This window comes from Phodopus roborovskii, unplaced genomic scaffold (genome assembly GCF_943737965.1).
Source record: "Phodopus roborovskii unplaced genomic scaffold, PHOROB, whole genome shotgun sequence".
Classification (NCBI taxonomy): domain Eukaryota; kingdom Metazoa; phylum Chordata; class Mammalia; order Rodentia; family Cricetidae; genus Phodopus; species Phodopus roborovskii.
Genome location: NW_026126575.1, coordinates 8,235,329 through 8,260,949, shown reverse-complemented (window position 1 = coordinate 8,260,949; position 25,621 = coordinate 8,235,329). Strand labels below are relative to the sequence as shown.

Genomic DNA, 25,621 nt, shown 5'->3' with positions numbered 1-25,621 from the left:
AGGCCTTTAATGAGTTCTTGGTCAGTTCCTTGCTTTGCTGTAATTGTCCTTTCCTTGTTGTCAAGGGATAACAGGCTTAGGCTCACTTACATAGAATGTTTCTGTTTTTTAAAATGTGTATTTTTCACAGTTTTCACTTAATTCTCTTAACTGGACTTGGGGCTAACTGTATATGTTGTTCTTTTGCTGCAGCTAATGCCTAAGAAACACAAACATGAGACTCAGCGCCCACGTGGAGTTTATTGAGATGGGAGAGAAAGAGGGGGTAGCTGGTGGCCAACCGAAAGCAGAGAGCAGAGAGAGGCAGAGAGAGAGAGCAGAGAGAGAGCAAAGAGAGGCAGAGAGAGGAAACAGAGAGAGAAACCAGAGAGAGGCAGAGAGAGAGAGAGAAGCACTTGGCGCGCTTGCTTTAAAAGAGGCTTGCTCATGTGTAACTGAGTCCTCTGGCAGCCAGGTAAAGCTGACATTGCGATGACACAGCCATGAGCGTCCCGCCCATCGTTGGGGCGGGGGTCAGCTGACTGCTAGTTCCTAACAGTATACCATAATCATTTGTATTAAACTTCATTTAAGTATTGTTCTCTCAATATTGTTAGAGTATTTAATAAATTTTATTGGTTATTAAATTATTTGAAAACATAAGAAGTTTGGACCATCGCCCAGAAAAATCATGAATGAAGCCCAAACCAGAGTTGACACCCCATCCCAAGACCTGCATCACAGCTTGCTTTGTGCGGATGCTTCTCATTAAGAAGTGTACTGGCAGAAGCCTGTTTGCATTCATGTGCAGTTTGGTTCTGTGTGTCCAGTATGCTTGTCAGTGTTTCTTGTGCCTTACTGTTTGCTAAGTATGATTTACCTTACAATTTGCTAACTCTTTTGATTATAAAACAGATGTTAAGATATCAGTAGCTGTAAGATATATTCAGCTCTCCAGTGTTGTCCAGGAATAGCAAAGCATTGAGATCTAAGCCATTCATCCATCAAAGGTATTTGGGACAAACTCTTTTTTATACAGCCTGTGTTGTTTAGGTCTTGTTGGTCTCCAGTGGCTCTTGCATCCTGTGTTTTTTTTGCACATGCCTTTACACTTCTTTTTACAGGAAGAATCTTTTTCCTCCTAGAGATCCCCACATGAAGTACATTCTGCAGGTGCCACTTACATGACACACAGTACCTGGCTATCTGAACCACAAGGTACCAGAGTGCAGTGGTTATAATAAGACACCGATTATTAGCATGTGTGAAATTTACTTATGTTAATGATAGAGAGCCACTGAGGGTTAAATTTACCTAGACATTTCTTTGAAACTTTTTTTTTTTTCCTTTTTCCTGAGACAAGATTTCTCTGTGTAACAGTCCTAGCTGTCCTGGAACTCACTTTGTACACCAAGCTGGCCTCTAACTCACAGAGATCCTGGGATTAAAGGCATGTGCCACCACTGCCTGGTTGAAACATCTTTTCTTAGTAGCTGTTCTTGAATTTTAACTTCATGAAAGTACAGGGTGTAAGGGATTTAAAAAGTGATTTGCAGAGCCATTTTTGTTGTTTTTGTTTAAATAGTCTCTTCAAAAAATTTCACTTCACCTTATGGAATATTTTTAAGTGCTTGGAGTGTTTCAACTTTTTTGAGATTGGCTGTCATCCTGGGATGGATAAAGGGATGTGGGAGTTATTTTATTTTTCTCACACTATATTAGGAAAATGAATGCATAGCTCATCTCCCAGAATATTTTCCAAATCCTGAAATGTCTAAGCGGGTTAAAAAGCATGGAAATGTAATTCGTGATTTCAGTCCTGGATTTGGTTCATACAAGTCAGAGAACAGTGAAACAAACAAAACACAATAAAACACAGCACAGCATAGCAAAATAAATAAATAAATATATAAAAATAAAAAATGTACAGAAGAGTTGATTTGATTTTGCAAAGAAACAGCCTGTAGTTCTGGCAGTAATTATGTCTAATAGAGCCCTGTCCACCTGCCTACATGTAGTACTTCCCAGAGCTCAAAGCTAATTATTTCTAAGTATTGTCTTGTTAGATATAAGAATTAATCAGTTGCATTCACAAAAACCCAGAACTACAAATGGCTTATTAGCACTAAACCAAACCCACAGTCTTAACACCTATGTGTTTGTTGTAACACCATAATTGTATTGGTAAAGTAATAAATACAGCATCATTCAAGAAAAGTATGCCAAATTCCCATATTTCTATCCACAGTGCTAGCCATAGCTCTGAACTTTACATTTCTTTTGCTTGTCAAGGAAGCCCAAATACTTGTTTTCATGTTTCAACATAAACATTTGCATGACAAATTTACATATATATATATATATATATATATTAGAGAATTCCTCTACTAAACTGTCTAAACCAGGAGTACTCAAGATGACTCACTTTTTCAACTGACTCCCCATGAAATTTATCATTCAGCATTTTATTATTCTTGTGTTTTCTATCAGGGCCAAGTGGAGAGAAAGGCTGGGAGCACAGGCATCATCTGATCTTTATTTTGTCTTGCAGAACTCTGAGCAGAATTCTTAAACCCAGGAGTAGATGTGAAAGAAAGTGGAGTTTTGTTGCACTCTGTTAAGAATATGGACACATTTCAAAGAAAAGTACTATGTAGAATGCTGTCCTTGGGTTTTGATTTTGTAAATTCCTATAAATACAAGCTTTACCTTATATTTCTAATTCTTGAGTTTAGAATTCCAGATGCAACATCTGGCCTGTGTGAAAATGATTAAAGCAAAGCCTAGCTGGCACAGTTTCATCAATACCCCTCTGCTGGCCCGCACTAACCGAGTCTGTTAGCCTCCAGGGGCCTTCTTCTGTAAATCCAGAGTAGCAGAGTGGCCTTGGTGAAACACCTGGCTTGCCTGGACTGTGCTTCCTGGTTTGTGGCCAGCTTGAGAGTGCCTCTTCCAAGCCCTTCAACTAGTTGAATAAAATGTCCAAGTTTCCACAGCAATAAGTAGTAAAGACAGGGTTAAGCACAGGCAGCCTGGCTGCTGAGCCCCACAAGGAATGCTCTCTCCTCACAGGAGACTTTGCCTTCCTGCAGCACATTTCCTTCTGGCAGCTGAAGGGCTTTCCTCTCTTTTATAAAGTGCTCACTAAATAAGATTACTTAGTTATAAGAATTGAAGTCTGCATATCTCTTTTGAAGGGAAGTTTATTGGATGGTATCATGTAAAGTATTTAAGGAATGATAAGTGTGACCTGCCCACTAGTAAAAGGGTAATTACACTACTGTGCACCTGTTGGGGGAGGAGGCGCTTTATGTGGAGCCTTCTTGTTTATCTTCACCATGTTTCTAAATTCACCATTTTAACCTCAACGATTGTTTTTACTGTAACAACGAAAATTTTAAATATTTAGTTGGAGGAGTTATATCACTAGCTGAGCATACCTATGAAACTGCCAAACAGGTCAAGAAATGGGCCTGAGCCCCTGTGTGCACTACCCGCAAGTCCTTCTCCTAGCCTTACCTTTCCCCAAAAGGCAACTGTTGCCTTCCTGTGTGCTAGTACAGGTTTGTTTTACCTGGTTTTGAACTGGTGTCAAGTGCTGTATGCTCTTTTCCTCTTGTCATCTTCCATGGTGGGATTGGCTAGTCTTTTCAGTTTCAAACATCCTAGCAGGTGCCTGGCAACACCCTGGTTGGTTAATAAGGCCTATGGATTTAAACACATTTCATGTATTTGTTGGTCATTGGGGTATCTTCTCAATGTTTAAATCACCATGCATGTCTATAAAGATGATGTAAAAAAAATATTATTTCAGGATCATCTCTAAAGCACAGCAGAAACTCGTGTCTTCATTTTAAATGATCAGTTACTTGTCATTTTTTAACCTTTGATTTAGATTAAATGTATATATGTAGAAATGAGAGTCATCTGAACAGTTTCATTTGGGCGCAGACTTGCTATGTGTGTTCTTTTTAAACCGATGGAGTGTTTACCACTCTAGTTGGCGGTATGAACCTAGGAGAGAGGGAAGTAAAAATGAAGCAGACTAAAGTCTCATGAAATTTATACTCTGAAGGTTAAGAAGAGTCACCCAAGTAAAGTATGCTGTCAAAAGGACATGGCAAAAACTTGCTTTTCCATAGAGGCATATAAAGAAACCTTTAAACATTTATAACATTAGCAAGCAATAACAAGTAATCTGAAGTAAACTCACCCCTATCCACCATACCCAAAAGGAACATGGAAATATATTTGAAAAATAATTCTGTGGTTTGAAGAAACTGAGGCAGGTAAAATTTTACAGTTTAGCATTTCCTGGGACTCAGAAATATCAACCCCAGAATCTGGTAGCTCCAAGCTGGCTGGGACCTGGGAGGGGGTTTTTTTTTTTCCTCTTTATTTTTTTTTTTTTTTGATATCATTGGAAACAGTTAAATGAAGGATTTTTAATTTTTTTTTGAGATGGTTTGATATAAATTAGGGGTTTATCTCTGAGTCTGCTGAGGATAAGCTCATTTTTTTTTAATAGAAGGAAAAAAAAAAAAACACCTTTCTTTTTATATAAAAATATATAAAAAAATTATTTTTTTTTTTTTTTTTTTTTTTTTTTTTAAAAAAAAAAAATTTTTTTTTTTTTTTTTTTTTTATATATAAATTTTTTTCTCCACAAATAACCCCACACGACAAAAGAGAAAACAAAAAACCAATTAAAGAGGTGTTTGGGACCCACAATGGGGGGGGGGGAATTAAAACAAAACCCCCTGGAAGAGCAGCCAGTGCCCTTAACCTCTGAGCCATCTCTCCAGCCCCTAAATAAAACAGTTTTAAAGTGTTATACTTTTAGAGTATATTTAAAGACAAAGTAATACTGTATTTTTCATAATTCATGTTTATATTAGAGGCAGGAAGTTTGTTAAAAGGTAAACAGAGGCAGGTAAAATTTTAAAGGCTTTCCTGGGACTAATATCAACCCCAAATCTGGTAGCTCCAAGCTGGCTTGGACCTGGGATTCTCTGAGTCTGCTGAGGAGAAGCATTCTGAGGGCAAAGAGATGTGGCTGCCTGTCTACAAGTACCCATTTCCTTCCTAGGTCGCTGTAGACCTAATACCTGTCTACAAGTGAGCATTTACTTCCTAGGTCACTGAAACTCTTGCAGGCGTTTGTTTTCTTAGGTGGTACCCAGAGCAAGTGCCCTGTATGCTTTTCCATACAAGTTGATTGGAAATAGGTTGTATTTTCACATGGATTGAGCAGATTAGAGTCTAGATAGTTACTCTTTTTTGGGTGTTTTTGTTTTCTTTGTTTGGATTTTTAACTTTTATACAAACTTTTATTTCTGTGTATTCCCTATATAAACGATGGGTCTGTGGGTGACATTCTCATGCCTGCACACCCTGCGCTTTGATATTATGCACTCCTGTTTACCAGCTGCCCCCCTTCCTCCTGCTTCTCTCCCCATCTTCCCAAATAGGTGTCTGTTTGCAATTCTTTTTTTTTTTTTTTTTTAATTAGGTCTGGATTCCACATAAGAGGGAAAAAATATTTTTCTTTCAGGGTGTGGTTTATTTTGCATGATATGATAATCTCTATCCATTTCCTTTTTTACTACAAATTACCTAAAATCTTGGTCGTTTAGGTAGCAGAATAAAGTTCTGTTGTTTGTACCATATCTTTATACAGTCACCTTTCAGTGAACAGCTGTCCAGATTCATCATGCCTTGGCCATTTTGAATGACACTGTAGGAAGCCTGGGTGTGCAAACATCTCCGTGGTATTCTGAATTAAAGTCCTTCTAGTATATAGCTAAGAGTGTTCCTGGAAGCGTCTTAAGTGGCTTTGTTTATGTTTCTCTGAGTAACCTGCTTACAGATTCCTAGGTAGACATTCTGTATATCATAGTCTGCCTGAGCATTTGGGTTAGGGAAGATGGTCTTGTGTTTTTCAATCTGAAGCCCATTATCTAGTCTCCACACTACTACCTCCCTTGTACTTGGGTGATCCATTTATTAAGGTATACTTTAGGGTCTGGAAAGATGGCTCTGTGGTTCTGAGCACTAGCTGCTCTCCTAGATGACCTAGGTTAGATTCCAAGTATCAATATAGTGCTGCACAACCCTCCGTAAATCCTATTCCAGGGCATCTGATGCCCTTTTCTGTCCTCTGTAGGCACCACCAGGCAAGCGCGTGGTGCATAGACATACATAGAGACAAAATATCCATACACATATTAAAAAAAAGAAATTTAAAAAATAAGTGCAAGCCAATTTTCATTTTAATTGATAGAAATCACATCTATTTATAGGTACGAGACTGTTAGTGTGTAATGATTAGGCCGCCACAGAATAGCTTGTTATTATTGAATCATTCTGCATATGCTGAAAATGGAAAACTCTCTGCCCTGGATTCCTCTCCTCTGCCCCTTGCTGACACTGGTTTTTCTGAGGTCTTGAATACTTTTATGTTTGTTTTATATTTCTTTTCCTGATTGAAACAAGTTTCTGAGCAGGCTCCCTCTCCACGACACCTCAGACTCATTCTAGATTACCTATTCAGGTAAATCTGACGACACCACCCTTTCATACCTTGCTGACACATTTGAAAACCAGAGAGAAGGCTGTACTGTCCTCTTTACTTCTCACAATTCACATTGTAATGTACCTTATTTTGTTTCTTGTTAAGTACTTGAAGAACCTCACTGACTTACGTATACCTTCTGAAATCTTGTCATTAGCCCCAGCATGCTCAGTAATTATGCATCTTGTATGTAGAAGCCTTTAGGCTATTACAGAGAAAATAGGCCTCTGATCAAATCATGATGTCAAATAGGTTGGAAATGTATAATTATTAGAAGAGAATTGTTGAGAACAACAGCAATCAAATAATGGTCAGAAGTGGCATCAAGACTGCCTGACTCTTCAGAATAATAACAATAATCATAATCTCCAGAAATGTCGCTATTGTCCAGAGGTCTTAGTCTAGAGTCCAGAGAAGCTTGATAGATGAAACACTAAGTGTGGAAAGCAGATTTAGGAACATAATTTCAAAAACAGCGCTAAACGCCTTTCGACTGAGGTCTCTGGTTTGTCAGCTGCAGTGGATAGGCGTTGCAATCTGATGAGAGGAGCCCCGATAATGTGGAAGGCTGAGAATACACCACAGTTCCTTCCTTGCTTCCTCAATACCTCCCCTGCCAAGAACTTTAGAATTTAGGAAGAGCATTGTGTGAATGAACAGCATGTCTGTGCGGTCCTTCCTAAGATGTATCCCAGCTCATCCATGTGCTCAGTAGTCACATCTCTGTTTTAGGATGTCTTACAGACAGCATCCCATCTTCTATACTTAGTTAGTTGGAAGAACATAGAAAAGTATAAAAATGATATCTGGGCATGGTGGTATCCACCTCTAATCCAGGCACTTCAGAAGGAGAGACAAGAGTATCAGAAGTTCAAGGCAAGTCTCAAACAGTGAGTTCGAGGCCAAATAGTAGTACAGGAGTCACTGCCTGTCTCAGACATATACATATATACATACATACAGTGCTATGTTTCCCATAAAAGAAGAGGTACAACGATGCGGTAGACTGGACTATGGGAAAGCTTGTGCAGTGTTTGAATAATTATGGGAAGCTCTTCAGAAAAGTAACATCAGTTACCCACATTATCTGAGTGTGGCACCCCCTAGCCTGAGTATATTTTTACATATAGAAGAAGTTTTAGTTTTGTTTTGTTTTTTAACTTAATGAAAAAGTTTTAGTTTTCTGCTTTTAACTTAAAAGAAATTATTTTATGAATTTTGGTTGTTCATTTACATTTAAAAAATTTTTTGTATACATATATAATCATCCCTAATTTTTAATGAATTTACATTTCCTATTACATATGTAAGATTTAAAGAATGTCCCTGACTTTATTTACATAGCATAGCCAGTAAGCTCTTGGTTCTCTCCCAGCTTGTTTGTTACATAGTGAGCCCCCCCCCCCAGGTTCTTTGTTGGTCTTCTTGATGGTCTGTTTTTATTAACATTAATACACCCTGGTCAGTATTGAAGGACCATTGTTATTTAGAACAATTGTTATTTAAAGAGGCTTGATATCAGAAAGTTTCTCAAAGCAGAGGGCAGTATAGTTAGTCAAATGCAGGGCTGTACGTAGAGCTGTTCATATTTCTGTTTAAGTAACAGTGGAAGTAAATGTAGTCAGGGCCACTCCCATAGTTTATGTATTTATTATCCAAATGGACTCCTGGTTTCATTTCCTTAGGGAGCTTGGGGTTAATGGTGGGTTATTTGTGACTGTAATAAGTCACACTGAATGATGTAAGAATTCCTAAGCCTGCTGCAGCCGTTGCCTGACTGTCTCGCTTGCCATGGTCCTTGTATCTCCTTAAAGTCTTCATTTCAGTCAGTGCAAAGAGGGGGGTGGGAAGACAAAGTCCCCTCCACTCTTCCTCCTTTCCTGCTAGGTTTTGAAGTGAGGCTGTTACTGAAGGGCCTGGGAGAGAGACATGTGGTTTCTTTATGCCTTGTCTCCACTCATTCCAGGGGACCTTCTGAAGTGGGTGTCTTTAATAGGTGTAACCCTCAGCAGGTGTCACTTTGGTGTTAATTTGTGCCTTTTTCTCTTTCCTTTTCCACTGATGCTGATGACTCAGCCCTCTGCACTCAGCTGTCCCTGTGCCCTCACATTCCTTTCTAGATGCTCTCAGCCTGTGTGGGAATGCTCACCCTCTTCTCCCACCTTGCCATGGGGCTGCTTTCCGAGTGAGCTTTCCTTGGCTCTGTGTGCTCCAAAGTCTTTCCTCGTTTTCCATCACTTCTCTTTTGTTTTGTTCAATCATTTTTATGTATCTTAGAATCTCTTGTTCCTGTACTCATACATGGAGCATGGCCAGTTCCCCAGAAGGTCTTCTCAGAACAATTTGTATTGTCAGATCACATTTCCTTATTGCCAAATTAGTCATCTAGCTAAGTACTGCAGCAGGAGGAAAAACTTCAGAAGTTACTAAGCTGTCCCCTTCTGAAATAGAATAGTTCCATCCCTGAAGACAGGGCCATGTGTCTGTGAAGAGTGCAGCACAATGGGACAGGCTGATGGAGTCAACAGGTCTAGTACTAGACTCATCCTGGCAGGGTTAAGGATGGGAAGATGTCTTTATAGAGGATGGGATGACCTCCTAAGTCCAGGAGTGACTGTGAATCTTCAGGGTCCTTCCTGGAAGAAAAATGTCGGGGAAAAAAAAAATCCAGGCATAAGGAGGAATCCCAGACATGATTTAGGGGATGATCTCAACAGTTAGCGAGTGCCACCACCTTCAGGCTATACCGTAGGAACCAAACTTGAAGCAAACAGAAAAGTTGGTTCTAGAGAAACTGGCTCTAAAAAGACACCAAGTATTAAAGAAGGATTTCAGCCAAGGATACAAGTTGGATACCTATGAAGTCAAGGGCCATCCCATACTCTGAATGAATTAACTGGGTAGAGAGGGTATTCCAAGCATGTTGGAGGGCAGGTCCTCATGTTATCAGAGTTGTTAGGACCAGAGCTTGAGCCATGGCAGCCATAATGACCTAGGTTCTACCACCTCTCCTCAGTAGACAGTTACAGAGACAAGGTAATGATAAAACACAGAAAAGCGAGATTTATGCTGTGATGGGGAAAGAACAAAGAGATCCAATGCTTCCATCTCCCAAAGGATCTTAGGGAGAGTGTCTAGAAGTTTGGGTTTAAATAGGGAGCCAGCGGTATGCATAACTCAGCAAGCAGTCCTGGTCAAGATGTAGTTCTTCCCATCATTGAGTCATTATTGAGTCTCTACTCCAGTCTCTACTGCAAGGTCCATTTCTCAGGTTTCAAGAAGTGGGTGAAATCTCTTCCTAGACCTCCTCCTTATATCAGGCTCCTAGCCTTTCCCTTCGCTGAAAATGAGACTCCTGAGGAAATCCAGTTCCTTGGGATCCATTGTCTCAATAGTCTGATAGCCAAAGGGAGGGGTACAAATTTCTCTTTTAACTATCTTCATTCTTGTCAGGACAGTTACACTCAAGAACCCCGTTATCAATCAGAAATAGTCCTCCAAACCACAGAATGACCAAAGGGACAAGAAGCCACTCCAAGCTGTAAGCACACAGGATCTATGAACTATGTAGGTATGTCAGTCTCTCTGCTGGGCATTGAGGGTGAAACCATGAATGAATAGAAACTGGTTCCCTGGAGCTGGAAGAAGGATAAGAAAGCTAATGAGCAAACAAACACCTAATGGGAAACATCTACCAGGTAGAGTGGCTACTATCAACTGTAAAAATTGACAGGGGCATATTATCTCCATAGGTTTCCACAGAAAGCTCTCTCTGATAGATGCTCTAGTAGAGTTGGAGTTTGGGGGTTTGTGGTCTTAAATATGATTGCTACCAGTAAGTCTTCCCACCATGTCCTTCTACTGGGAGCCATCCCTCCTTTCCTGCTTGTCTTGAACAACAGGGCTTGCTGTATTGCAGACCTTTGGAAATAACAAAGCAGAGCTGGATGAATAGTTGACGCTGCAGTTTTCACCCTAATTTGGGTGGTTCCTGTCTTGCAATTAGAGAACTTTTTTCAGTATGCCTGGTTGTTTTATCTGCTTTTGGGGGACCCTCTCCTAAGGATGCTTTTTACCATCTTTCAAGTCTTATGAGTTGTAGCACATCGAGCACCACATTAGCATTCCCAAGGGCCAGTTGGCATAAATCCTGGTTAATTATTTTTCTTCCTGCTTATCTGTGGGTTCTTTCGTTAATCGTTATTTGTAAGCATTCTCAACACATCCCTTTTTTGCAATTAAAACTCAGTAGAATCTTCTTGAGAAAACACTTAGGTAGCTATTGAAATACTCAGAAGCCTTAGGATCAGAGACAGTGAACCCATAGTCCTGGAGTTTTAACCCTTGTCCTTCTGGAGTTGACTTGTTTGAGACCAAAACATAAGGGACTTAGGAACTTCAGTGTACCCTTGTGACCCAGGGCTGTTGGATTTGGGTAGCAGGTAAGAGAAGAAATGCCACTTCATCTTGTGTTTAGGGTGGTATCTGGTGTTTTTCCACATGGGGTGACCTATCTTCAGTGGTTGTATTTTAGGAATGAAGCTAATTGTCTATTAAAAAACAAATCAAGCAGTTAGTCCAAATGCTGATGCTGCCAACCAGATTCTGACAAAAGAGTTTTTTTTTTTTCTTTGTGTTTTTTTTTTTTTATAACCAAGTCCATTTAAATGAAAACAAACATTTATAGACAATATTTGGGAATTTGGGCGTCGTTCTTTCCAAACTACTTCCTGCTGGTAAGGGGCACTGTCATGGGGGATTGGAAGAAGATTCAGATATCCTGGCTGTAGTCTGTAAGGCTGCTTTGTCCAGCTGTTTTGAATGTAGGATCACCTGGTACTCTGTTTCAGGCTGTCTGGCTTGATCAAACCGCATTAGTCTGGAAGGAATCCACGTCTTTTCATTTTCTGTGGAAACAAAACTAGAAATCCTTTTCCCCAGTAACTTGTCCTTGAACTTAAATTTTGGAGTAAAAGCATTTTTTTTTTTTAATTTACTATTTTACATGTCGATCCCAGTTCCCTCTCCCTCCCTCCTTCCCTCCCTCTTTCCCTCCCTTTTACCCTCTCTGCCCTCTCACATGCACCCTAACCACCCTCCTCTCCCATCTCCCCACCCCAATTCCATATGTAGGGGAATGCCATCCAGTTGGGGCCATGTAGATCTGACAGGTCATGTGAAGTAGGGACTAGGGCTTCTCTCCTGTCTCTAGGTTAAGGCAGGTATCTTGAAATTCGCAGGCATGTGGATGGCACTTGAAGAAACCATCCTGAATGAGGTAACCCAGTCACAAAAAGAGGAACACAGTATGTACTCACTCATATATGGATTTTAGACCTAGAGCAAAGGATCACCAGCCTATAATTCACATCATCAGAGGAACTAGGATACAAGGTGTATTCTAAGAGATTCTTATAAAGTCCCTCACAGAACTGGGAAGGGACAAGTCCCCCAGAGCACAGGGGAAGTGGGGGGGGGGGCAGCGAATGGAGAGAGAAGTAGGAGAAAACGAGGGGGAGGAAAGGAAAACATGTGCTACCAGGAAGATTGAGCCCGGTTAGGAATAGAAGATAGGAAAGAAAGAGAGACAGAGACAGAGAGAGAGAACATAAAAGAGGGAGCCAATATTGGTTTGAAGATAAAATTGAATACAAAGAAAGGTCTAGAGAACTACAAGACTGCTCCCAACTAACAATTTGAGCTTCCGTGGAAAGGCTACCATAAATGCCCTTCCCGCATGGAGCCCTCATCTAATACCTGTTGGAAACAGGAGCAAACACCCATACCTAAACACTGAGTCGAACTAGAACCCAGATGCAGATGGAGAAGACAAGACCAGGTTGCAGAAACACATAGAGACAGCTTATCTGAACAAAAAGAGTTGTTTTATATTCACCCGAGAAGGGTGAAAGAAGGAAATGAAAAAAATCGAAGCAAAGAGATTTGCAAAGAACTTAGACCTTTGGATCAGAATCTGATTCTGGTTTTTCTGTTCAGCACTGTGTATTCGGAGATGCAGGGCCTGAGAGGATGGTGCTGATGTCAGGCAATGGCTGAGTAAACATGAGGGCCTGCATTAGAGTTTCAGTCCCCATGTGGATAATAGACAAGCAAGCCAGATGCAGCAGCATTTATCTGACCTTCCAGCTCTAGGGAGGACAGAGGAGGATCCCCTCTGCTTGTGGGCCAGCCAGCTAGTTGAACCATGAGCTGTAGATATAGACAAACCCGGTCTGCAAAAATAAAACCTAGAGCAATTGAGGAAGACACCTGTCATGAAACTCTGGTCTGTGCGTATGTACACATGCACACCTCCACACACATACATGAGCATGTATATACACATGAAATTGTGACAGTTTACCAAACAGTGCCAAATGTCTTAGCTGGGCAAGGTGCCAGGAAAGACACTAATGGCCACCAACCACCCTCCTAGAGTGTTCATGTGCACTTTCCCACGCTGCTTGAAACTCCGCTGACCAACTGACAAAAAAAAAAAAAAAAAAAAGTTACGAATCGCCTGTGATATGCTAGACTCTAGGCTCACTGAGAGGACTACCCATGATCTGATGCTCTAGTTCCCTTGGAGCCTTATTCATTGGAACCTTCTTCTACTACCATCATCCCTTTAAAGCAGAGGGAGGTGTAGCAGCAGATTTTCCTGTATTCTTTCGAAGGCTCACAAAAGTCCCAGTCTAAAGCATAGATTACTCCTGATGTCACATCTCATTGTCTAGGTTCAGGAGTAGCAAGGGAGTGTCTGGAGCCTTATAAACCAGTGTGGGCTAAGTACTATCAGAGTGGACCCCTTACTTGAAAGCTGTTGAAATGCAGGGTATTTTCTCAGGCCCCTCAGGGTATTTCTGCACACATCCATTTGCAATGTGCTGTCCAGAGCTCCAGTCCATCCCCAATTTGTGCAGCTCCTTGATTATGAAATAGCATTTTGTTGGGGTGCAACTTTGTTCATCATTTTCTTCCTGTATTGATTGATGTTACTGGCCTCCCAGCCCATGAGATATAAGACAAACATTCCACATGTGATGGGGATTGGCATCAACTTGTAAACCAGTGTCATTTTTTTTTTAATTGTTTCATGTGTGTGATAAGCACAGAAACTGACAATAAGCAGTTAGAGACTTTTACTATAGAGTACCATTTTCATGACATACAAATTTCCTTGTAATTTATATGTTGCCTCTTATAAGAATATTAGCCTGTCACTGTTAGTGAATTTGTTAAAAATTGATCTTTCATCACAGATTATATGAGTGGCATTGTGCTATGAGTATTATGAATGATGGATGTATGAGAGGTAGCCTAGCAAGCACATTTAATGGATGATCTTGTACCACAGTGATTTGATTAAAGACTGTGATAATCATATTTCTTATTTGCTCTTTGCCCCTTGTGCTTTCTCCTGACTCTTGTTTCTTTGGGATACTCCTCTCATTCCCTGTCATTTTTGTGGTATATTCTTCCCATTTGGACGTCCTCCCACTTTGCAAATAAACGTACAGCCCGCAAAAGTATGCTCAAGACAGACAGATTGATGTAATGTTTCCCTTGCATAGTAGGTTGTTTTTAAGGTTCCAGCTACAAGTCCTTCAGACTAAACACAGAGGTCCTTTAAAGAATTAACTCTTGATGCTGGGTCTTGTTGGCACATGTCTTTAGTCCCAGCACTTGGGAGGCATAGGCAGGTGCATCTCTGTGAGTTCAAGGACAGCCTGGTCTACAGAGTGAGTTCCAGGACAGGCTCCAAATCAATACAGAGAAACTTTGTCTCAAGAAAACCAAAGTGGGCGGGGGAAGAAGTTGCTCTTGAAGCTCAGGAATAAGGCCACCTGCCTCTGGGATCATGAGCTTGAATAATGGGGTCCACGGACTGCACATCTAGACACCTGGCAAAAACTGTAAGATCCAGCACTGAAGTTTTCTGATGGAGCCTCATGTCCACTCATCATGAGGCAACATATTATTAGGTGTGTGTCTGTCCCAGCAATGTCTGCATTTGCTGGAATCCCCTTCACATGCACATCCTGTGACATAACTCAGACCCACTAAGTCCCTGACCTTGAAGCAGGGCCCAGTAGCTCTACCAGCCCCTTCAGAGGGGGTTGGCTTCAATTTGAATGGCAGCCTGAGCTCTGGCACTGATGTCACTGACATAAGTTTCAGTGAAAGTCTCTTTCTATCACTGATGTCACAGCAAGTCCTACCCAAGGTAGATAGCTGTGAGTACCAGCTTCACCAAGCATAATTCATCCCAGCATTCTCTTCCACACAGCTCCAGACTCAACTCCATTAACACTTAGTTGTTCTCTTCCCAATGTGCTGGGACACCCTCCTTTGTTTTACTCTTTTCTATTTCTGTGTCATGTCTATCTTTGAAATTCAAAGAAAATTACCATTCTAAAGTGCCTTTTCTATCCAAATGAGAACTGAGGGTAACCTTCCAGTTAAGACAGTTCATCGGGGTTTGAGACACACTTCTCCCATCAGTTTCCTCATAGAGAAGTTGTATTTTTCTTGTCTGCAAAGATAGGCCATAATAACGGGTTGTGTCATTCTCAAGTGGCTTTCTATAAACTTTATGAAATTACCACATCTGGAGTGCAGTCACTAAAGAGGGTCTCATTCACTTTTGTCTGTTAAGTCACCATCAGCTGCCGCTTTTCTCCAGAGACTTCTTTGCTTTATGTTCCCCATGCATTTAATCTCTCAGCACGTTTCTTCTTCCCTCTTGATTTGTAAGTGTTTTGCTGTGAGTCTGTCTATCACCTCTTCTTGTTACAGAGCAAAGACTTCATTTGCTATCTGGTCCCTTTTGTTCTTTTGGGGGGGGTCAGATGTTTCTGTATTTGACAAATGTCATGATAATATGCAATTTTAAGATTAGATATTGAATCCTCTATGTTCGGTCAAGAAATCTGATTTCTAATACTATGTGGCAGAAGTCTTTGTTGAGTTTTCTTTATGTGTAGAAGAATAAAAAAAAAAATTAAAAAAAAAAAAATCCAAGTTAATGTTTACCGCAATGGACATGCTTCTTTTACAGACTATAATTAGCGAATCGGGACAGGACTTTGTGTAGCTTTGTCAAGTCCGTCAGGTATACTTTAGTGTGTCAGGTCCTGACCCTGTGAGTGATGACCTTCGTCTCTCCTTCAGGAAGTCTTGTCCTTGGAGGGAATAACAGTAGAGTCATTACTCAGTTTTACTCATTCACCTGGACTCTTGCTCTCTTACTGGTTCACTTGCTATGTCCATGTCCTGGGCTTTGTACGTGTATGAGTCAAGCATATGGTACACCTGTGAATCCGATTGAATGTTACTGAAGTTTTATTAATTAGATACAGATTTTTAGGAGAGACAAAAGAAAAAGGCAGGGATCTTCAAAGGCCTTGGTTTATAGGGACCCTTTCTGCATCACACACTGATGTTGTCCTTCCAAAGTGTGTTCTACTTTTATGACCACATAGGTTTTCAAAGTGAAGACTAAGAAAAGAACCTTCTCTAGACTGTAGGAGGAGACAAGAAACACATGTAGCAAGTCAGTAAGTTCCTTGTGGTGGGTGATGAGCTGGATTGTCTGCTGCTTAGCAGATCATATGACTTAAAAGCTATGAACTGAAGCCCCTCTCTTCATTGTACACATAGAATAGGACAACTTCAGGCAGGCAAGTTGCAGAACCTTGGAGATCTCTGGCTCACACCTGTCCCTGAAGGCTACCCCTAGATACTGCTTTAAGGGTTCCCTGGGTTGAAGTAGATTCATCTTTAATCTGATGAAGAGGAAGCTACATAACATTTTTTATCATTGTTGCTACCAAGGAGGAAATATAATTCCATTTTCTTTCAAATTTTAAGAATGAAATTTTTATTGGTGATCCCTTGATATCTGTTCCTGTTAATTAGGGTTTATGTAATTTTTGTTTCTCTGTTTTGCTAAAACATGGCAGAATTAGTTGTTCTCATTTTGCACATCAGGACTAGTAGATGACTTGGATCCTAGGTAACATTTTGTGACAGTTGTTGGTCATTCCTGCCATTACTTATGAGACACGGATAGATAGTTGAGGTGCTGGTTTTTATTTACTGATGGGTAGTGTAACTTTAACTTCTATTTTCATCTTTTCTGACTAGGACAGGACATGGGGCTTGGATAGCAGAGATGGCAAAGATGGATGCTGGTTCTATCTGGTTTGTACGGACTATTCCGTCCACAAAAGGGATGGAGACACCATAGTTGGTGTTCTTACCCCCCTTAAGGCCAGAAGGAAGCTTTGTGGAGTGCGGAATCTTGGGAGCTCAAACCCTGCAGGCTATAAATGACCTGTATTCATCCACAGACCTTGCAAACCAAACAAAGCACAAATATCACAAACTTCAGTAAAAACCCTGCAGACAGACTACATACAGTCATCAAGTGTGTGTTTAAATCTAATTTTAACTGATGTTCCTTTAAAAAGTGTTTTAAACTTTTTTGTGCTATAGAATTTTGGAGATGAGCAAAACCTTCAAAATCAGAAAGAAAGAAGCATCATAAGGCAAGTTAAATTTGAGCAAATACAGGAAGACTTGGCATGTTCTTCTGAAATGGGGCCAAGTCTGTTATAGCCTCAGTTAAACCAAGCTCATCCCCGCAGACAGAATGGTATTCACTTAGCATGGTAGCATCACTGGGGACTTTAGCAGCAATTAGTTATTCTTCAGCAAATAGATACATAAGGTCTGGAAGACTTTACTCTGTTGCAGTGCACCCATTCCCCATCTCTAAGGACTTCAGCCTCCAGGGACAGGCAGTCACTCCAGGGACAGACTATCATCGGTTTCATTACAAGTAGTGCTCATCTCAGTCTTTGCATTTGGCAAGTCTTTAGGAATTCATGACGGAGGCTGCTGATACTCAGAAACTATCTGCAGAGAGCAGCGCATGTCTTTCCCATGCATAACTTAACATTAAAGTGCAGCTGGGTCAGCACTGAGAGCGAGCTCACACTGAAGCAGAGTGTGGTGTCTACGAAGTGTCTACTCCTAAAGACTTTGCACGCTGCATGCAGGAGCTTCTGCATGACCCCAGGAGCTTTGTGAAGAAGCAGAGTGTGGGTTTGGTTCATTTTTCTTTTTAATTATTCTCTAAAAAAAAATCTTTTAATACTCTCACATATATTCTGCACTAATATATATTCTTCATTAGGTTTTTTTTTTTTTTTAAAGCTTCCATTTATTTACGGTAAGTGGGTATAAGGTTAGCAGTGTACATGTAAAAGTCAGAGTGCAGCTGGTGGAAGTCAGTTTTCTCCTTCCCCTGTGTGGTCCACAGAGATCAAACTCAGGTCACTAGGTGTGATAGTTAGCACCTTGGCCCATTCAGCCATCTCACCCAGCTGGCACTAGTTATTTTGAAAGGTGATAAATTTCATAATTCATTATCCATGACATTTGTTTTATCTCCTAAATAACTCAGATCTGTTACTTGATACACTTGTCAGTATAGAGGTTGGGGTATACAAAAGAACACAGGATACAATAGCACCACTAATTGTCCCTTCGTCTTTCTATAACAATTATTAACATTGGCTATCTCTGCCACCAGTTTTTTGTTTGTTTGTTGGTTTGTTGGGTTTTTTTGTTTGTTTTGCTTTGTTTTGTCATGGGTTTTGGTTTTGGTTTCTGTATATAGGTGTTTCAAAATGAAATTTGGTTCACTTGATGTTTTCCCACTAACAGTGATCTGAATTTTTCTATTACTTCATTGGGTATTTTTCTATACCAAGATTCTTATTAACTGTTTCAAATTCCATTATGTGGATCTTTGTATTTTTAGTCATTTGCCATGGATAAGACATGTAGATGGTTTCCTGTCACTGTAATGTGATCGCCTATGATTCTTTTTATGGTGTAAGTTTATACATAAGCTTGGGAGTGTGTACTTATCTTCATTCTCTTACAGACAGCTGTGCTGTGTCTTACAGACACCTCCCTATGGGAGGAATTTTGTTTCTCTCCCTAAATGTCCTCTGGAGACCACTTACCTGATTGAGATGATTGGCTTGTTACTGTTATTGATGTGACAAGTTACTGGCAAAGCATTTATGGAAGGAAGGATGTGCTTTGCAGGGTGAGTGTACAGTCCATCAGCTGGCCATGTTGTATTCACAGTAAATAAGCAGAGACACAGATGCCATGCTCAGGTAAATCTCCTATTTAGGAAGTCTGAGACCTAATAGACTTGCTCTACCTACATTAATGTGGCTCTTCCCAACTCTGTTAAACTGTTAGACAGCCCTTCACTGACATGCCCAACAACCTGTTTCCCTGATGATTTAAAACCCCATCAAGTTGACTATGGGTTTCACTACCACAGTTGGCTTCAGTCATCTCTGAAGAATTTAATACATAGTCTGAGAGCTAAGTAGGAACCTATTTAAGATATGGATATGTGAACGTTAATGGATGTCTTCAGAGGGTCTATGAACAACTAAATCTAAGTATCATCCTAACAGGTAAGAACAGTTGGGAGCATCAAGGATGCATATATGAATTATTTTGTAGCATTGTATTTGGTGAGTCAAAAAAAAAAAAAAAGAAGTTTTTGTCCTGTCTAGAAAGTTCATTTCTTTGTCCATTCAGGATGGACAAAGTTGGTGATAGAGATAAAACTAGATTGATTTTTTATATTTGTTTATAGTATAATATGTGCTGTTGTTTACTCTATGTATTAAACATGGGCTACCCAACACTGTGAACATATACATGAAAAGCTTGTGAATATGTTATCTGTTTGCTTGTTTTGAAGTACTATTTCTGGCTGGGAAAATGGCTTAGCCCTTAGAATGCTTGCTACACAAGCAGAGGACCCAAGCTTTGATGCCCAGAACTCACATAAATACTAGGCAGGTAAGGCGGCTTTCCTCTAATTCTAGCTGCAGAAGGTAAAGACAGGACTGGGGAACCTCCAGGGCAAGCTGGCTACCTAGACTAGCCATATTGGCAATGTATGGTTTTGATTGAGAGACTCTAAATGTGTAGAAGAGCTTTGGAGCAAGATCCCAGAGGTCAGCTTCCAACTTCTACATGCTCATGTACACGCTCACCACATACTCATGGAAAGAAGATGATTTTTTTTCATCTGTACGTATCTCTTTTTCCGCATCATGACCTCTGCAGAAACAAGTTCTTTGTATTTCATATTTTCCTTATCTTCAGCAACTCCAAGGTAGGTGCACATCATGGATGTGTTTGGTTCATGAAAACATTTAGTTGGCATTGATAAGTAGAGTGAAAAACTCTAGCATTTCTCCGTGGAGATGAGAGTACATCTTCTAAAAGAAAAAGAAAAAGTTTACCAGGGACCAGGTTTTGCCACATTGAAATTGATAGTGACAAGATCAGGGTCACTTCATTCTGTTAGATGCCATCTTGATAGTGTGGCTGCTTTCTGAGTTAGTCATGGCAGAACATCAGCCTTTGCTTCCCTCACAAGAGAGAGCTATAAATTGAGAAGTTTATTTTTCCTTCCTTAAAAGCTGCAAAGCCGTCAGCCACCATCAACCCAACTCTCCAGAAAGCCTTCCTGTTTACCAGGTGTGTTAATGCCCATTTTATGCAATCTGTTTGTTTGTGCATGTAAAAAACTAACAGGAATAAGTTTGGGTTTTGGAGTGTTAAAACAAAGATGCAACCTAAAAGAGAGGACATGAGATTCAATGTGCAAAAGGCTCAGCCTCCTTTCTTCCTCTGACTGCAATTAGAAACATAACATTAGACCTTGTTTCTCCAAATCCTGCCTGCCTGAGAACCACCCAAAGAACTGGGCATAGCACACATTTCTGAGTGCCACTCTGGGTAATTTTCTTCATGTCAAGAAGCCCAATTTGGACAAGAATGAATGTATTTTCACAGTCTTAAACTTAACCAAGACAGGATTAAGTGAGCAACTATTAGAGGAAAATTGGAAGGGTTGGGAGAGAGTGGCTCAACCCTCAGATAGTTATGCAGATTTGATCTGGAAGGAAGGAAGGGAAGAAGGAATGGAGGTGAAGCATTCTGACCCAACAGGAAGAGGAAGGTAGGAGTTGGTAGACTTTAAGTATTCATTGAACCAGAAGCAACCAGAAGAGACAACAAGTCTCCCAGGATTGCACTTGTTCAGTGTTCTGTTAAGCTTGGGAGTCACAGTCTAAGCTTGGCTATCCTTGGCAAGCTATCTCTTGATTGCTTGGTGTCTTCATTAAGATTTTTGTTGCTATGAAGAGACACCATAACCACAGAACTCTTACAAAGGAAGACATTTAATTGGGTGGCTTACAGTTTCACAGAATTAGTCCATTATCATCATGATGAGACATGGTGCCATGCAGGCAGACATGGTGCTGGAAAAGGAGCTGAGAGTTCTCACATCTTAATTAGCAGGCAGCAGGAAGTGAACTGTATCACTGGGTATAGCTTGAGCATAGACCTCAAAGCCCACCTCCTCAGTGACACACTTCCTCCAACATTGCCATACCTACTCCAGCAAAGCCATACCTCCTAGTAGTGTCACTCCCTATGGTACCCATTTTCTTTCAAACCACCCTTGAGGTCTTGCAGAGGGACAAGCCTTGTGTGGGTCAGAGAGACTGGGAATGAGATGCAGAGTTGGAGAGAAAAAAAAAATCACAGGATTCTTTTCTGAGAGATAAAGTCTTCTCTTTTTATTGTTCTTCTACCCTAATGTTTTCCTTCTTTCTCTTTCCTGATGACTTCCATGTATACTACTTCCTGTGACTTTCTTCTACACTACTTCCTGATGACTTCCTTCTATACTTCTCTATGTCTTCCTTCTGTCTTCTCTATTTTTCTCTTAGAGCTTATATACCTCATCAGAATCTTTCAAGCATTATAAACATTATAGTGTAGTTACATTCACTCTTTTAAGTGAATGATTACAACGAATACAAGTAAAAACAAAATGTTTTCTACATTACTTACGTGATTACAGGTGAAAGACAAATTATCCCCAAGAGCCCACATAAAATTAAACATTTATCTTTCAGACTTCTCGTAGATCAGGAGCCTTAGAGCCATAAACTTTACATAGGCAATAGTTTTTATAACTGCCAGAAAAAACAGGTTACTTGTTTTTCTTTTCATATTTTAGAATCCTGTACAATTATCTTAACTAACCATCCAATTCTTTATTTCTTAGTTACATGAAGTCAATTGTTTCAAGTTTTGTTTTATCTATGATGCAGACCCTAACCTGTGAACACATTTCTCAATACTAAAAGAAACTTAACTCCTGGGACTCAATTGTTTTCCTTAATCATTAACCTATACCTCAGTCTATACGACTGTTTTCATGTGAAACTCATAAGTCCTAGCTGTGGGACATTTCCTTTGTTCTATTTTCTATCCTCTGCAGCACCTGCTTTATCAGGGACAGGAGGGCAACACTTTAAATAGTACAGCTTAAGAGGAAATCATCTTCAAAATAATCCACAGGTAAAATGTTCAATAGAAGGGGATAGTTCCATGAGATAATACCCATTCATACCCTGCCAGATACCAGAGAAAAAAATTGGCAGCAGTAAACATGTAAAGGCACAGCAGGAGCAAGAGACACTCTGCCCCTGAAGCCCCTGGGGACCTTGGTGTCTGAGATTCACCTACCAGTGCCTTGCATTTCTGGTGCGTTGAGCTCCTGAAGTCAAATGGACCTTGCTGCTCCTTTGACAAGGCCACTGACAGAGTGTCATTTGTAAGTCTTGAGTTACTGCAGATGTTGTAACTATCTTCTCTGAGGTACTGACACGTGAATTGAGATCTGAGGAGAGAGAGAGAGAGAGAGAGAGAGAGAGAGAGAGAGAGAGAGAGAGATCTCACAAATACTTTCTATATTACAATGATAAGATCTTAGGTGAGTGTAGGAATCTGCATTGTGGGAAGGGAGCAGAGATATCAGAGCTAAGTGAAGAAACTAGATGTCACTAGTCTGGGTATCCTTGGTCATATTTTTCTGAGAAGCCCGTTTCCTCCAAGCCCCTGGACCCTTGACAGCCTTCTTTTTCCCAGCACCAGGATGTATGTAGCCACATAGCTGCAGATAGCTTTGTAGAGATGTATCCGTTAAAAGACTGGCCCATCAGTCATGTCTCTTTTCCTATATATGATCACATTAACTGTATGTAACCTGAGTTCTAAATGAGAGTACTATTAACATACAGAGACAACAAAGGCAAATACATAAGTGGGATATTCCTAAACGTAGTTACCAATAACGTCTTCCCCACCAACCCTCTAGCTCTTGCCATTTTGTTTCTTGGAAACCCAGTAAACAGAGCTGGGGTGATGACTCAGCTGGTAAAGTGCATGAGGACCCGAGTGGAGATCCCCTACATCCATGCAGAAAGCCAGTTACAGCACTGCAAGTCTTTAACCCCATCTCTGAGGGGCTGGAGTTAGAAAGATCTTAGTGGTCACCAGCCAACCAGCTGAGCCAGTTGGTGAACTCCAGGTTCAGTGAGGGTCACTGTCCCAAAAAACAAGGTGGACAGTAACTGAGGAAGACACCTCATGTCAACCTTTGGCATCTGGGCATGAACACAAGTGCACATGTACCAGCACACACATACACACACCCTTATGAACATACACATGCACGTGTAACCTGGCATTAAAGAAAATAGGGACACAAGTTTCAGCTTAGATATTGGGGTGGGTATCCAGATGTCTATTTCACTCCCCATCTTTCTTTGAGAGGGTTCTTGTGCTGTGCTGTTTGGATGAGGTTTTAATAGTACAGTGAATAAAATTCTAGATACAGGGTTAAAATTTAGAAGTGTGCTCCTTGGCACTGAGGGTGTTATGCCATTTCAAAAGGCTGCTGGGTACAAAAGTGCTTGTTCTAGAAGAGAGTGTGTATAACCACTTTGGTACACACACACACACACACACACACCTTGCACACAAGGAAGGACTTCTGTCCTTTCAGCCCTGCATTTCCTGTCCTTGGGAAGAACCAAGCCCTGACTGTCTAGGTGGAGCTCGGGAGTCTGCTGTAAGTAACCCACTGATTGCCTGTCACTCACAGGATGCAGAAACCAGGAACTTCTGCGATTGATGCTTGACAGAATAATTAGAAAAGTGTCACTTTGCAGTAACCATTCAAGCATTCCTAAAGTGATAGGCCAGGGCAAGGTCTCTACTGTCTAAGTCTCGAGGTTAAATGTTCGAGAACAAAACATAGTGTGTCATAGGAGAAAATTGCCTCGGATGTGTGGGAAGGGATGGCCCTCCAGTTCCTAATCAATGACATGGGTGTCTGGGGCTCCAAGGTATTTCTCTGGCTCTCACGCTGTGTTAATTCCTCTCGAGACTAGTTTGCCATCTGCTACCGGGGTAGAAGCAGCAGTGTTTGCAAGCATCTGGGCAGGTAGCTTTGTCCTTGCCTTTTCTAGGGTGACTCTTGTTATTTTTATCATGGCCCTGGTCTTGGCATCACTGATACTGGCTCAAGTAAGTATGACTGAGAGCCAGCCTGATGTCAAGAGGCAAGGTAGGAAGAAAACTAACCGATCTTAAACAATTGAATTGCTATGAGGGAAGACTAATTTATGCCTGCTCCTCCTCCTTTTATAGTTAAATAAGTTAGGGAATGTGTGCATATGTTTGGGAGGAAGAGCTGTCCCATCTTTTGTCATCACTGCTTCCATTTTTCACATGTATCTATACACAGGGCTGGATGTGTGGTGATCAGAGAACAACTTGTAGGGAGTCAGTTCTTCTTCTACAGTGTAGGTCCCTGGGATTGAACTCAGGTCTTCAGGCTTGGTAGTTAGCACCTTTACTCACCTCACTTTTTGTTTCCCTTTTTTTTTTTTTTTTTTTTTTTTTTTTTTTTTTAAGACTGGGTTTCTCTGTGTAGCCCTGGATGTCCTGAAAGTCACTCTGTAGGCCAGGCTGGCCTCGAACTCGCAAAGAGTACCATCTGCCTTTGCCTCCCAAGTGCTGGGACTAAATGTGTGCATGACCACCGCCTGGCTCACTGCTTCCTTTTTAAAAGGTAAATTTTAGGGACCAGTAATATGGCCCCAGTTAAAGGCACCTGCTAACAAGCCTGATGTCCTGTGTTTTATTCCCAGAACTCACATGGTGGAAGGAGAGAACCAACCCCCAAAAGTTGTCCTCTGATTGTCATGCATGTTCTGTGACTTGTAACCAATGCATACATAGAAAATACGTAAATAGTGAAAACATTCTTTCCTGTGCGTATGTTCAGATATTAATAATTCTTTGACATCAGGCTTTCTTTGAGGAGGATCTGAGTAATGTGGCTCTGGTTAGCAGTACTCTTCTCTCTTTGGATGAGCTTACAGGAATAGTGATGGCAGGGCAGAATTAGTACTGACTGACCTGCTCTAGCATTAACTAGTGCGTAGACTAGCTCCTGAAACCTAAGACATTTGTCTTCTAAAACTCAGTAAATGTTGAGTGCTGTTTACCTGGTTTGCTAAGTAGCTGTGTTCAGAGAAATGTTAAAATACCTTCATTCTGTTTTCCTTAATTAAAGCAATCAGAATCTTGGCACCCCCAACTGTGGCCCACAAGCTTTCCTCTTAGATTTGCCTCTATGAACTTAGTTTGTTTTTACTTATATGCTAGATGAACCTCCAGTTTTTGCAGATTTTATTCTTATTTTACCCCCCTTTGGGGTTGGTTGTTTATTGTTATGTAGCAGAGGCTGGCTTCAAATTCTCCATTACCCTGCCTTGGTCTCCTGAGTGCTTACAATTTAGGTGTGCAACACTGTTTGAGGCTTCTGTTGAGTCTAGAACTCTGACATTTCGAAATTGAGATGAACAGATATCTGGCATACACCATGTTACTTTCCATTATAAACATCTACTCCACTGTTTGGCTCAGACCCGTTTTCCCCACACTTAGCCTGCCTTCATCCTTACTGTTTACCTGGAAGTCTCCTTGGGTTCTGTGCACTGGAGAGGATATGTCAGATCTATCCTTTTCAAATGGGGTCCCTGTGACCTCTCAGAGGATACTTGCTGCTGTCTAAAAATCTAG

At 40.7% G+C, this 25,621-nt stretch overlaps 1 protein-coding gene across 1 annotated transcript in view; it reads left to right on the top strand.

Moving 5' to 3' along the window:
- Positions 1 to 25,621, top strand: part of Suclg2 (succinate-CoA ligase GDP-forming subunit beta) — a 248,084-nt gene that overhangs the window by 151,030 nt on the left and 71,433 nt on the right. The window lies entirely within an intron of this gene.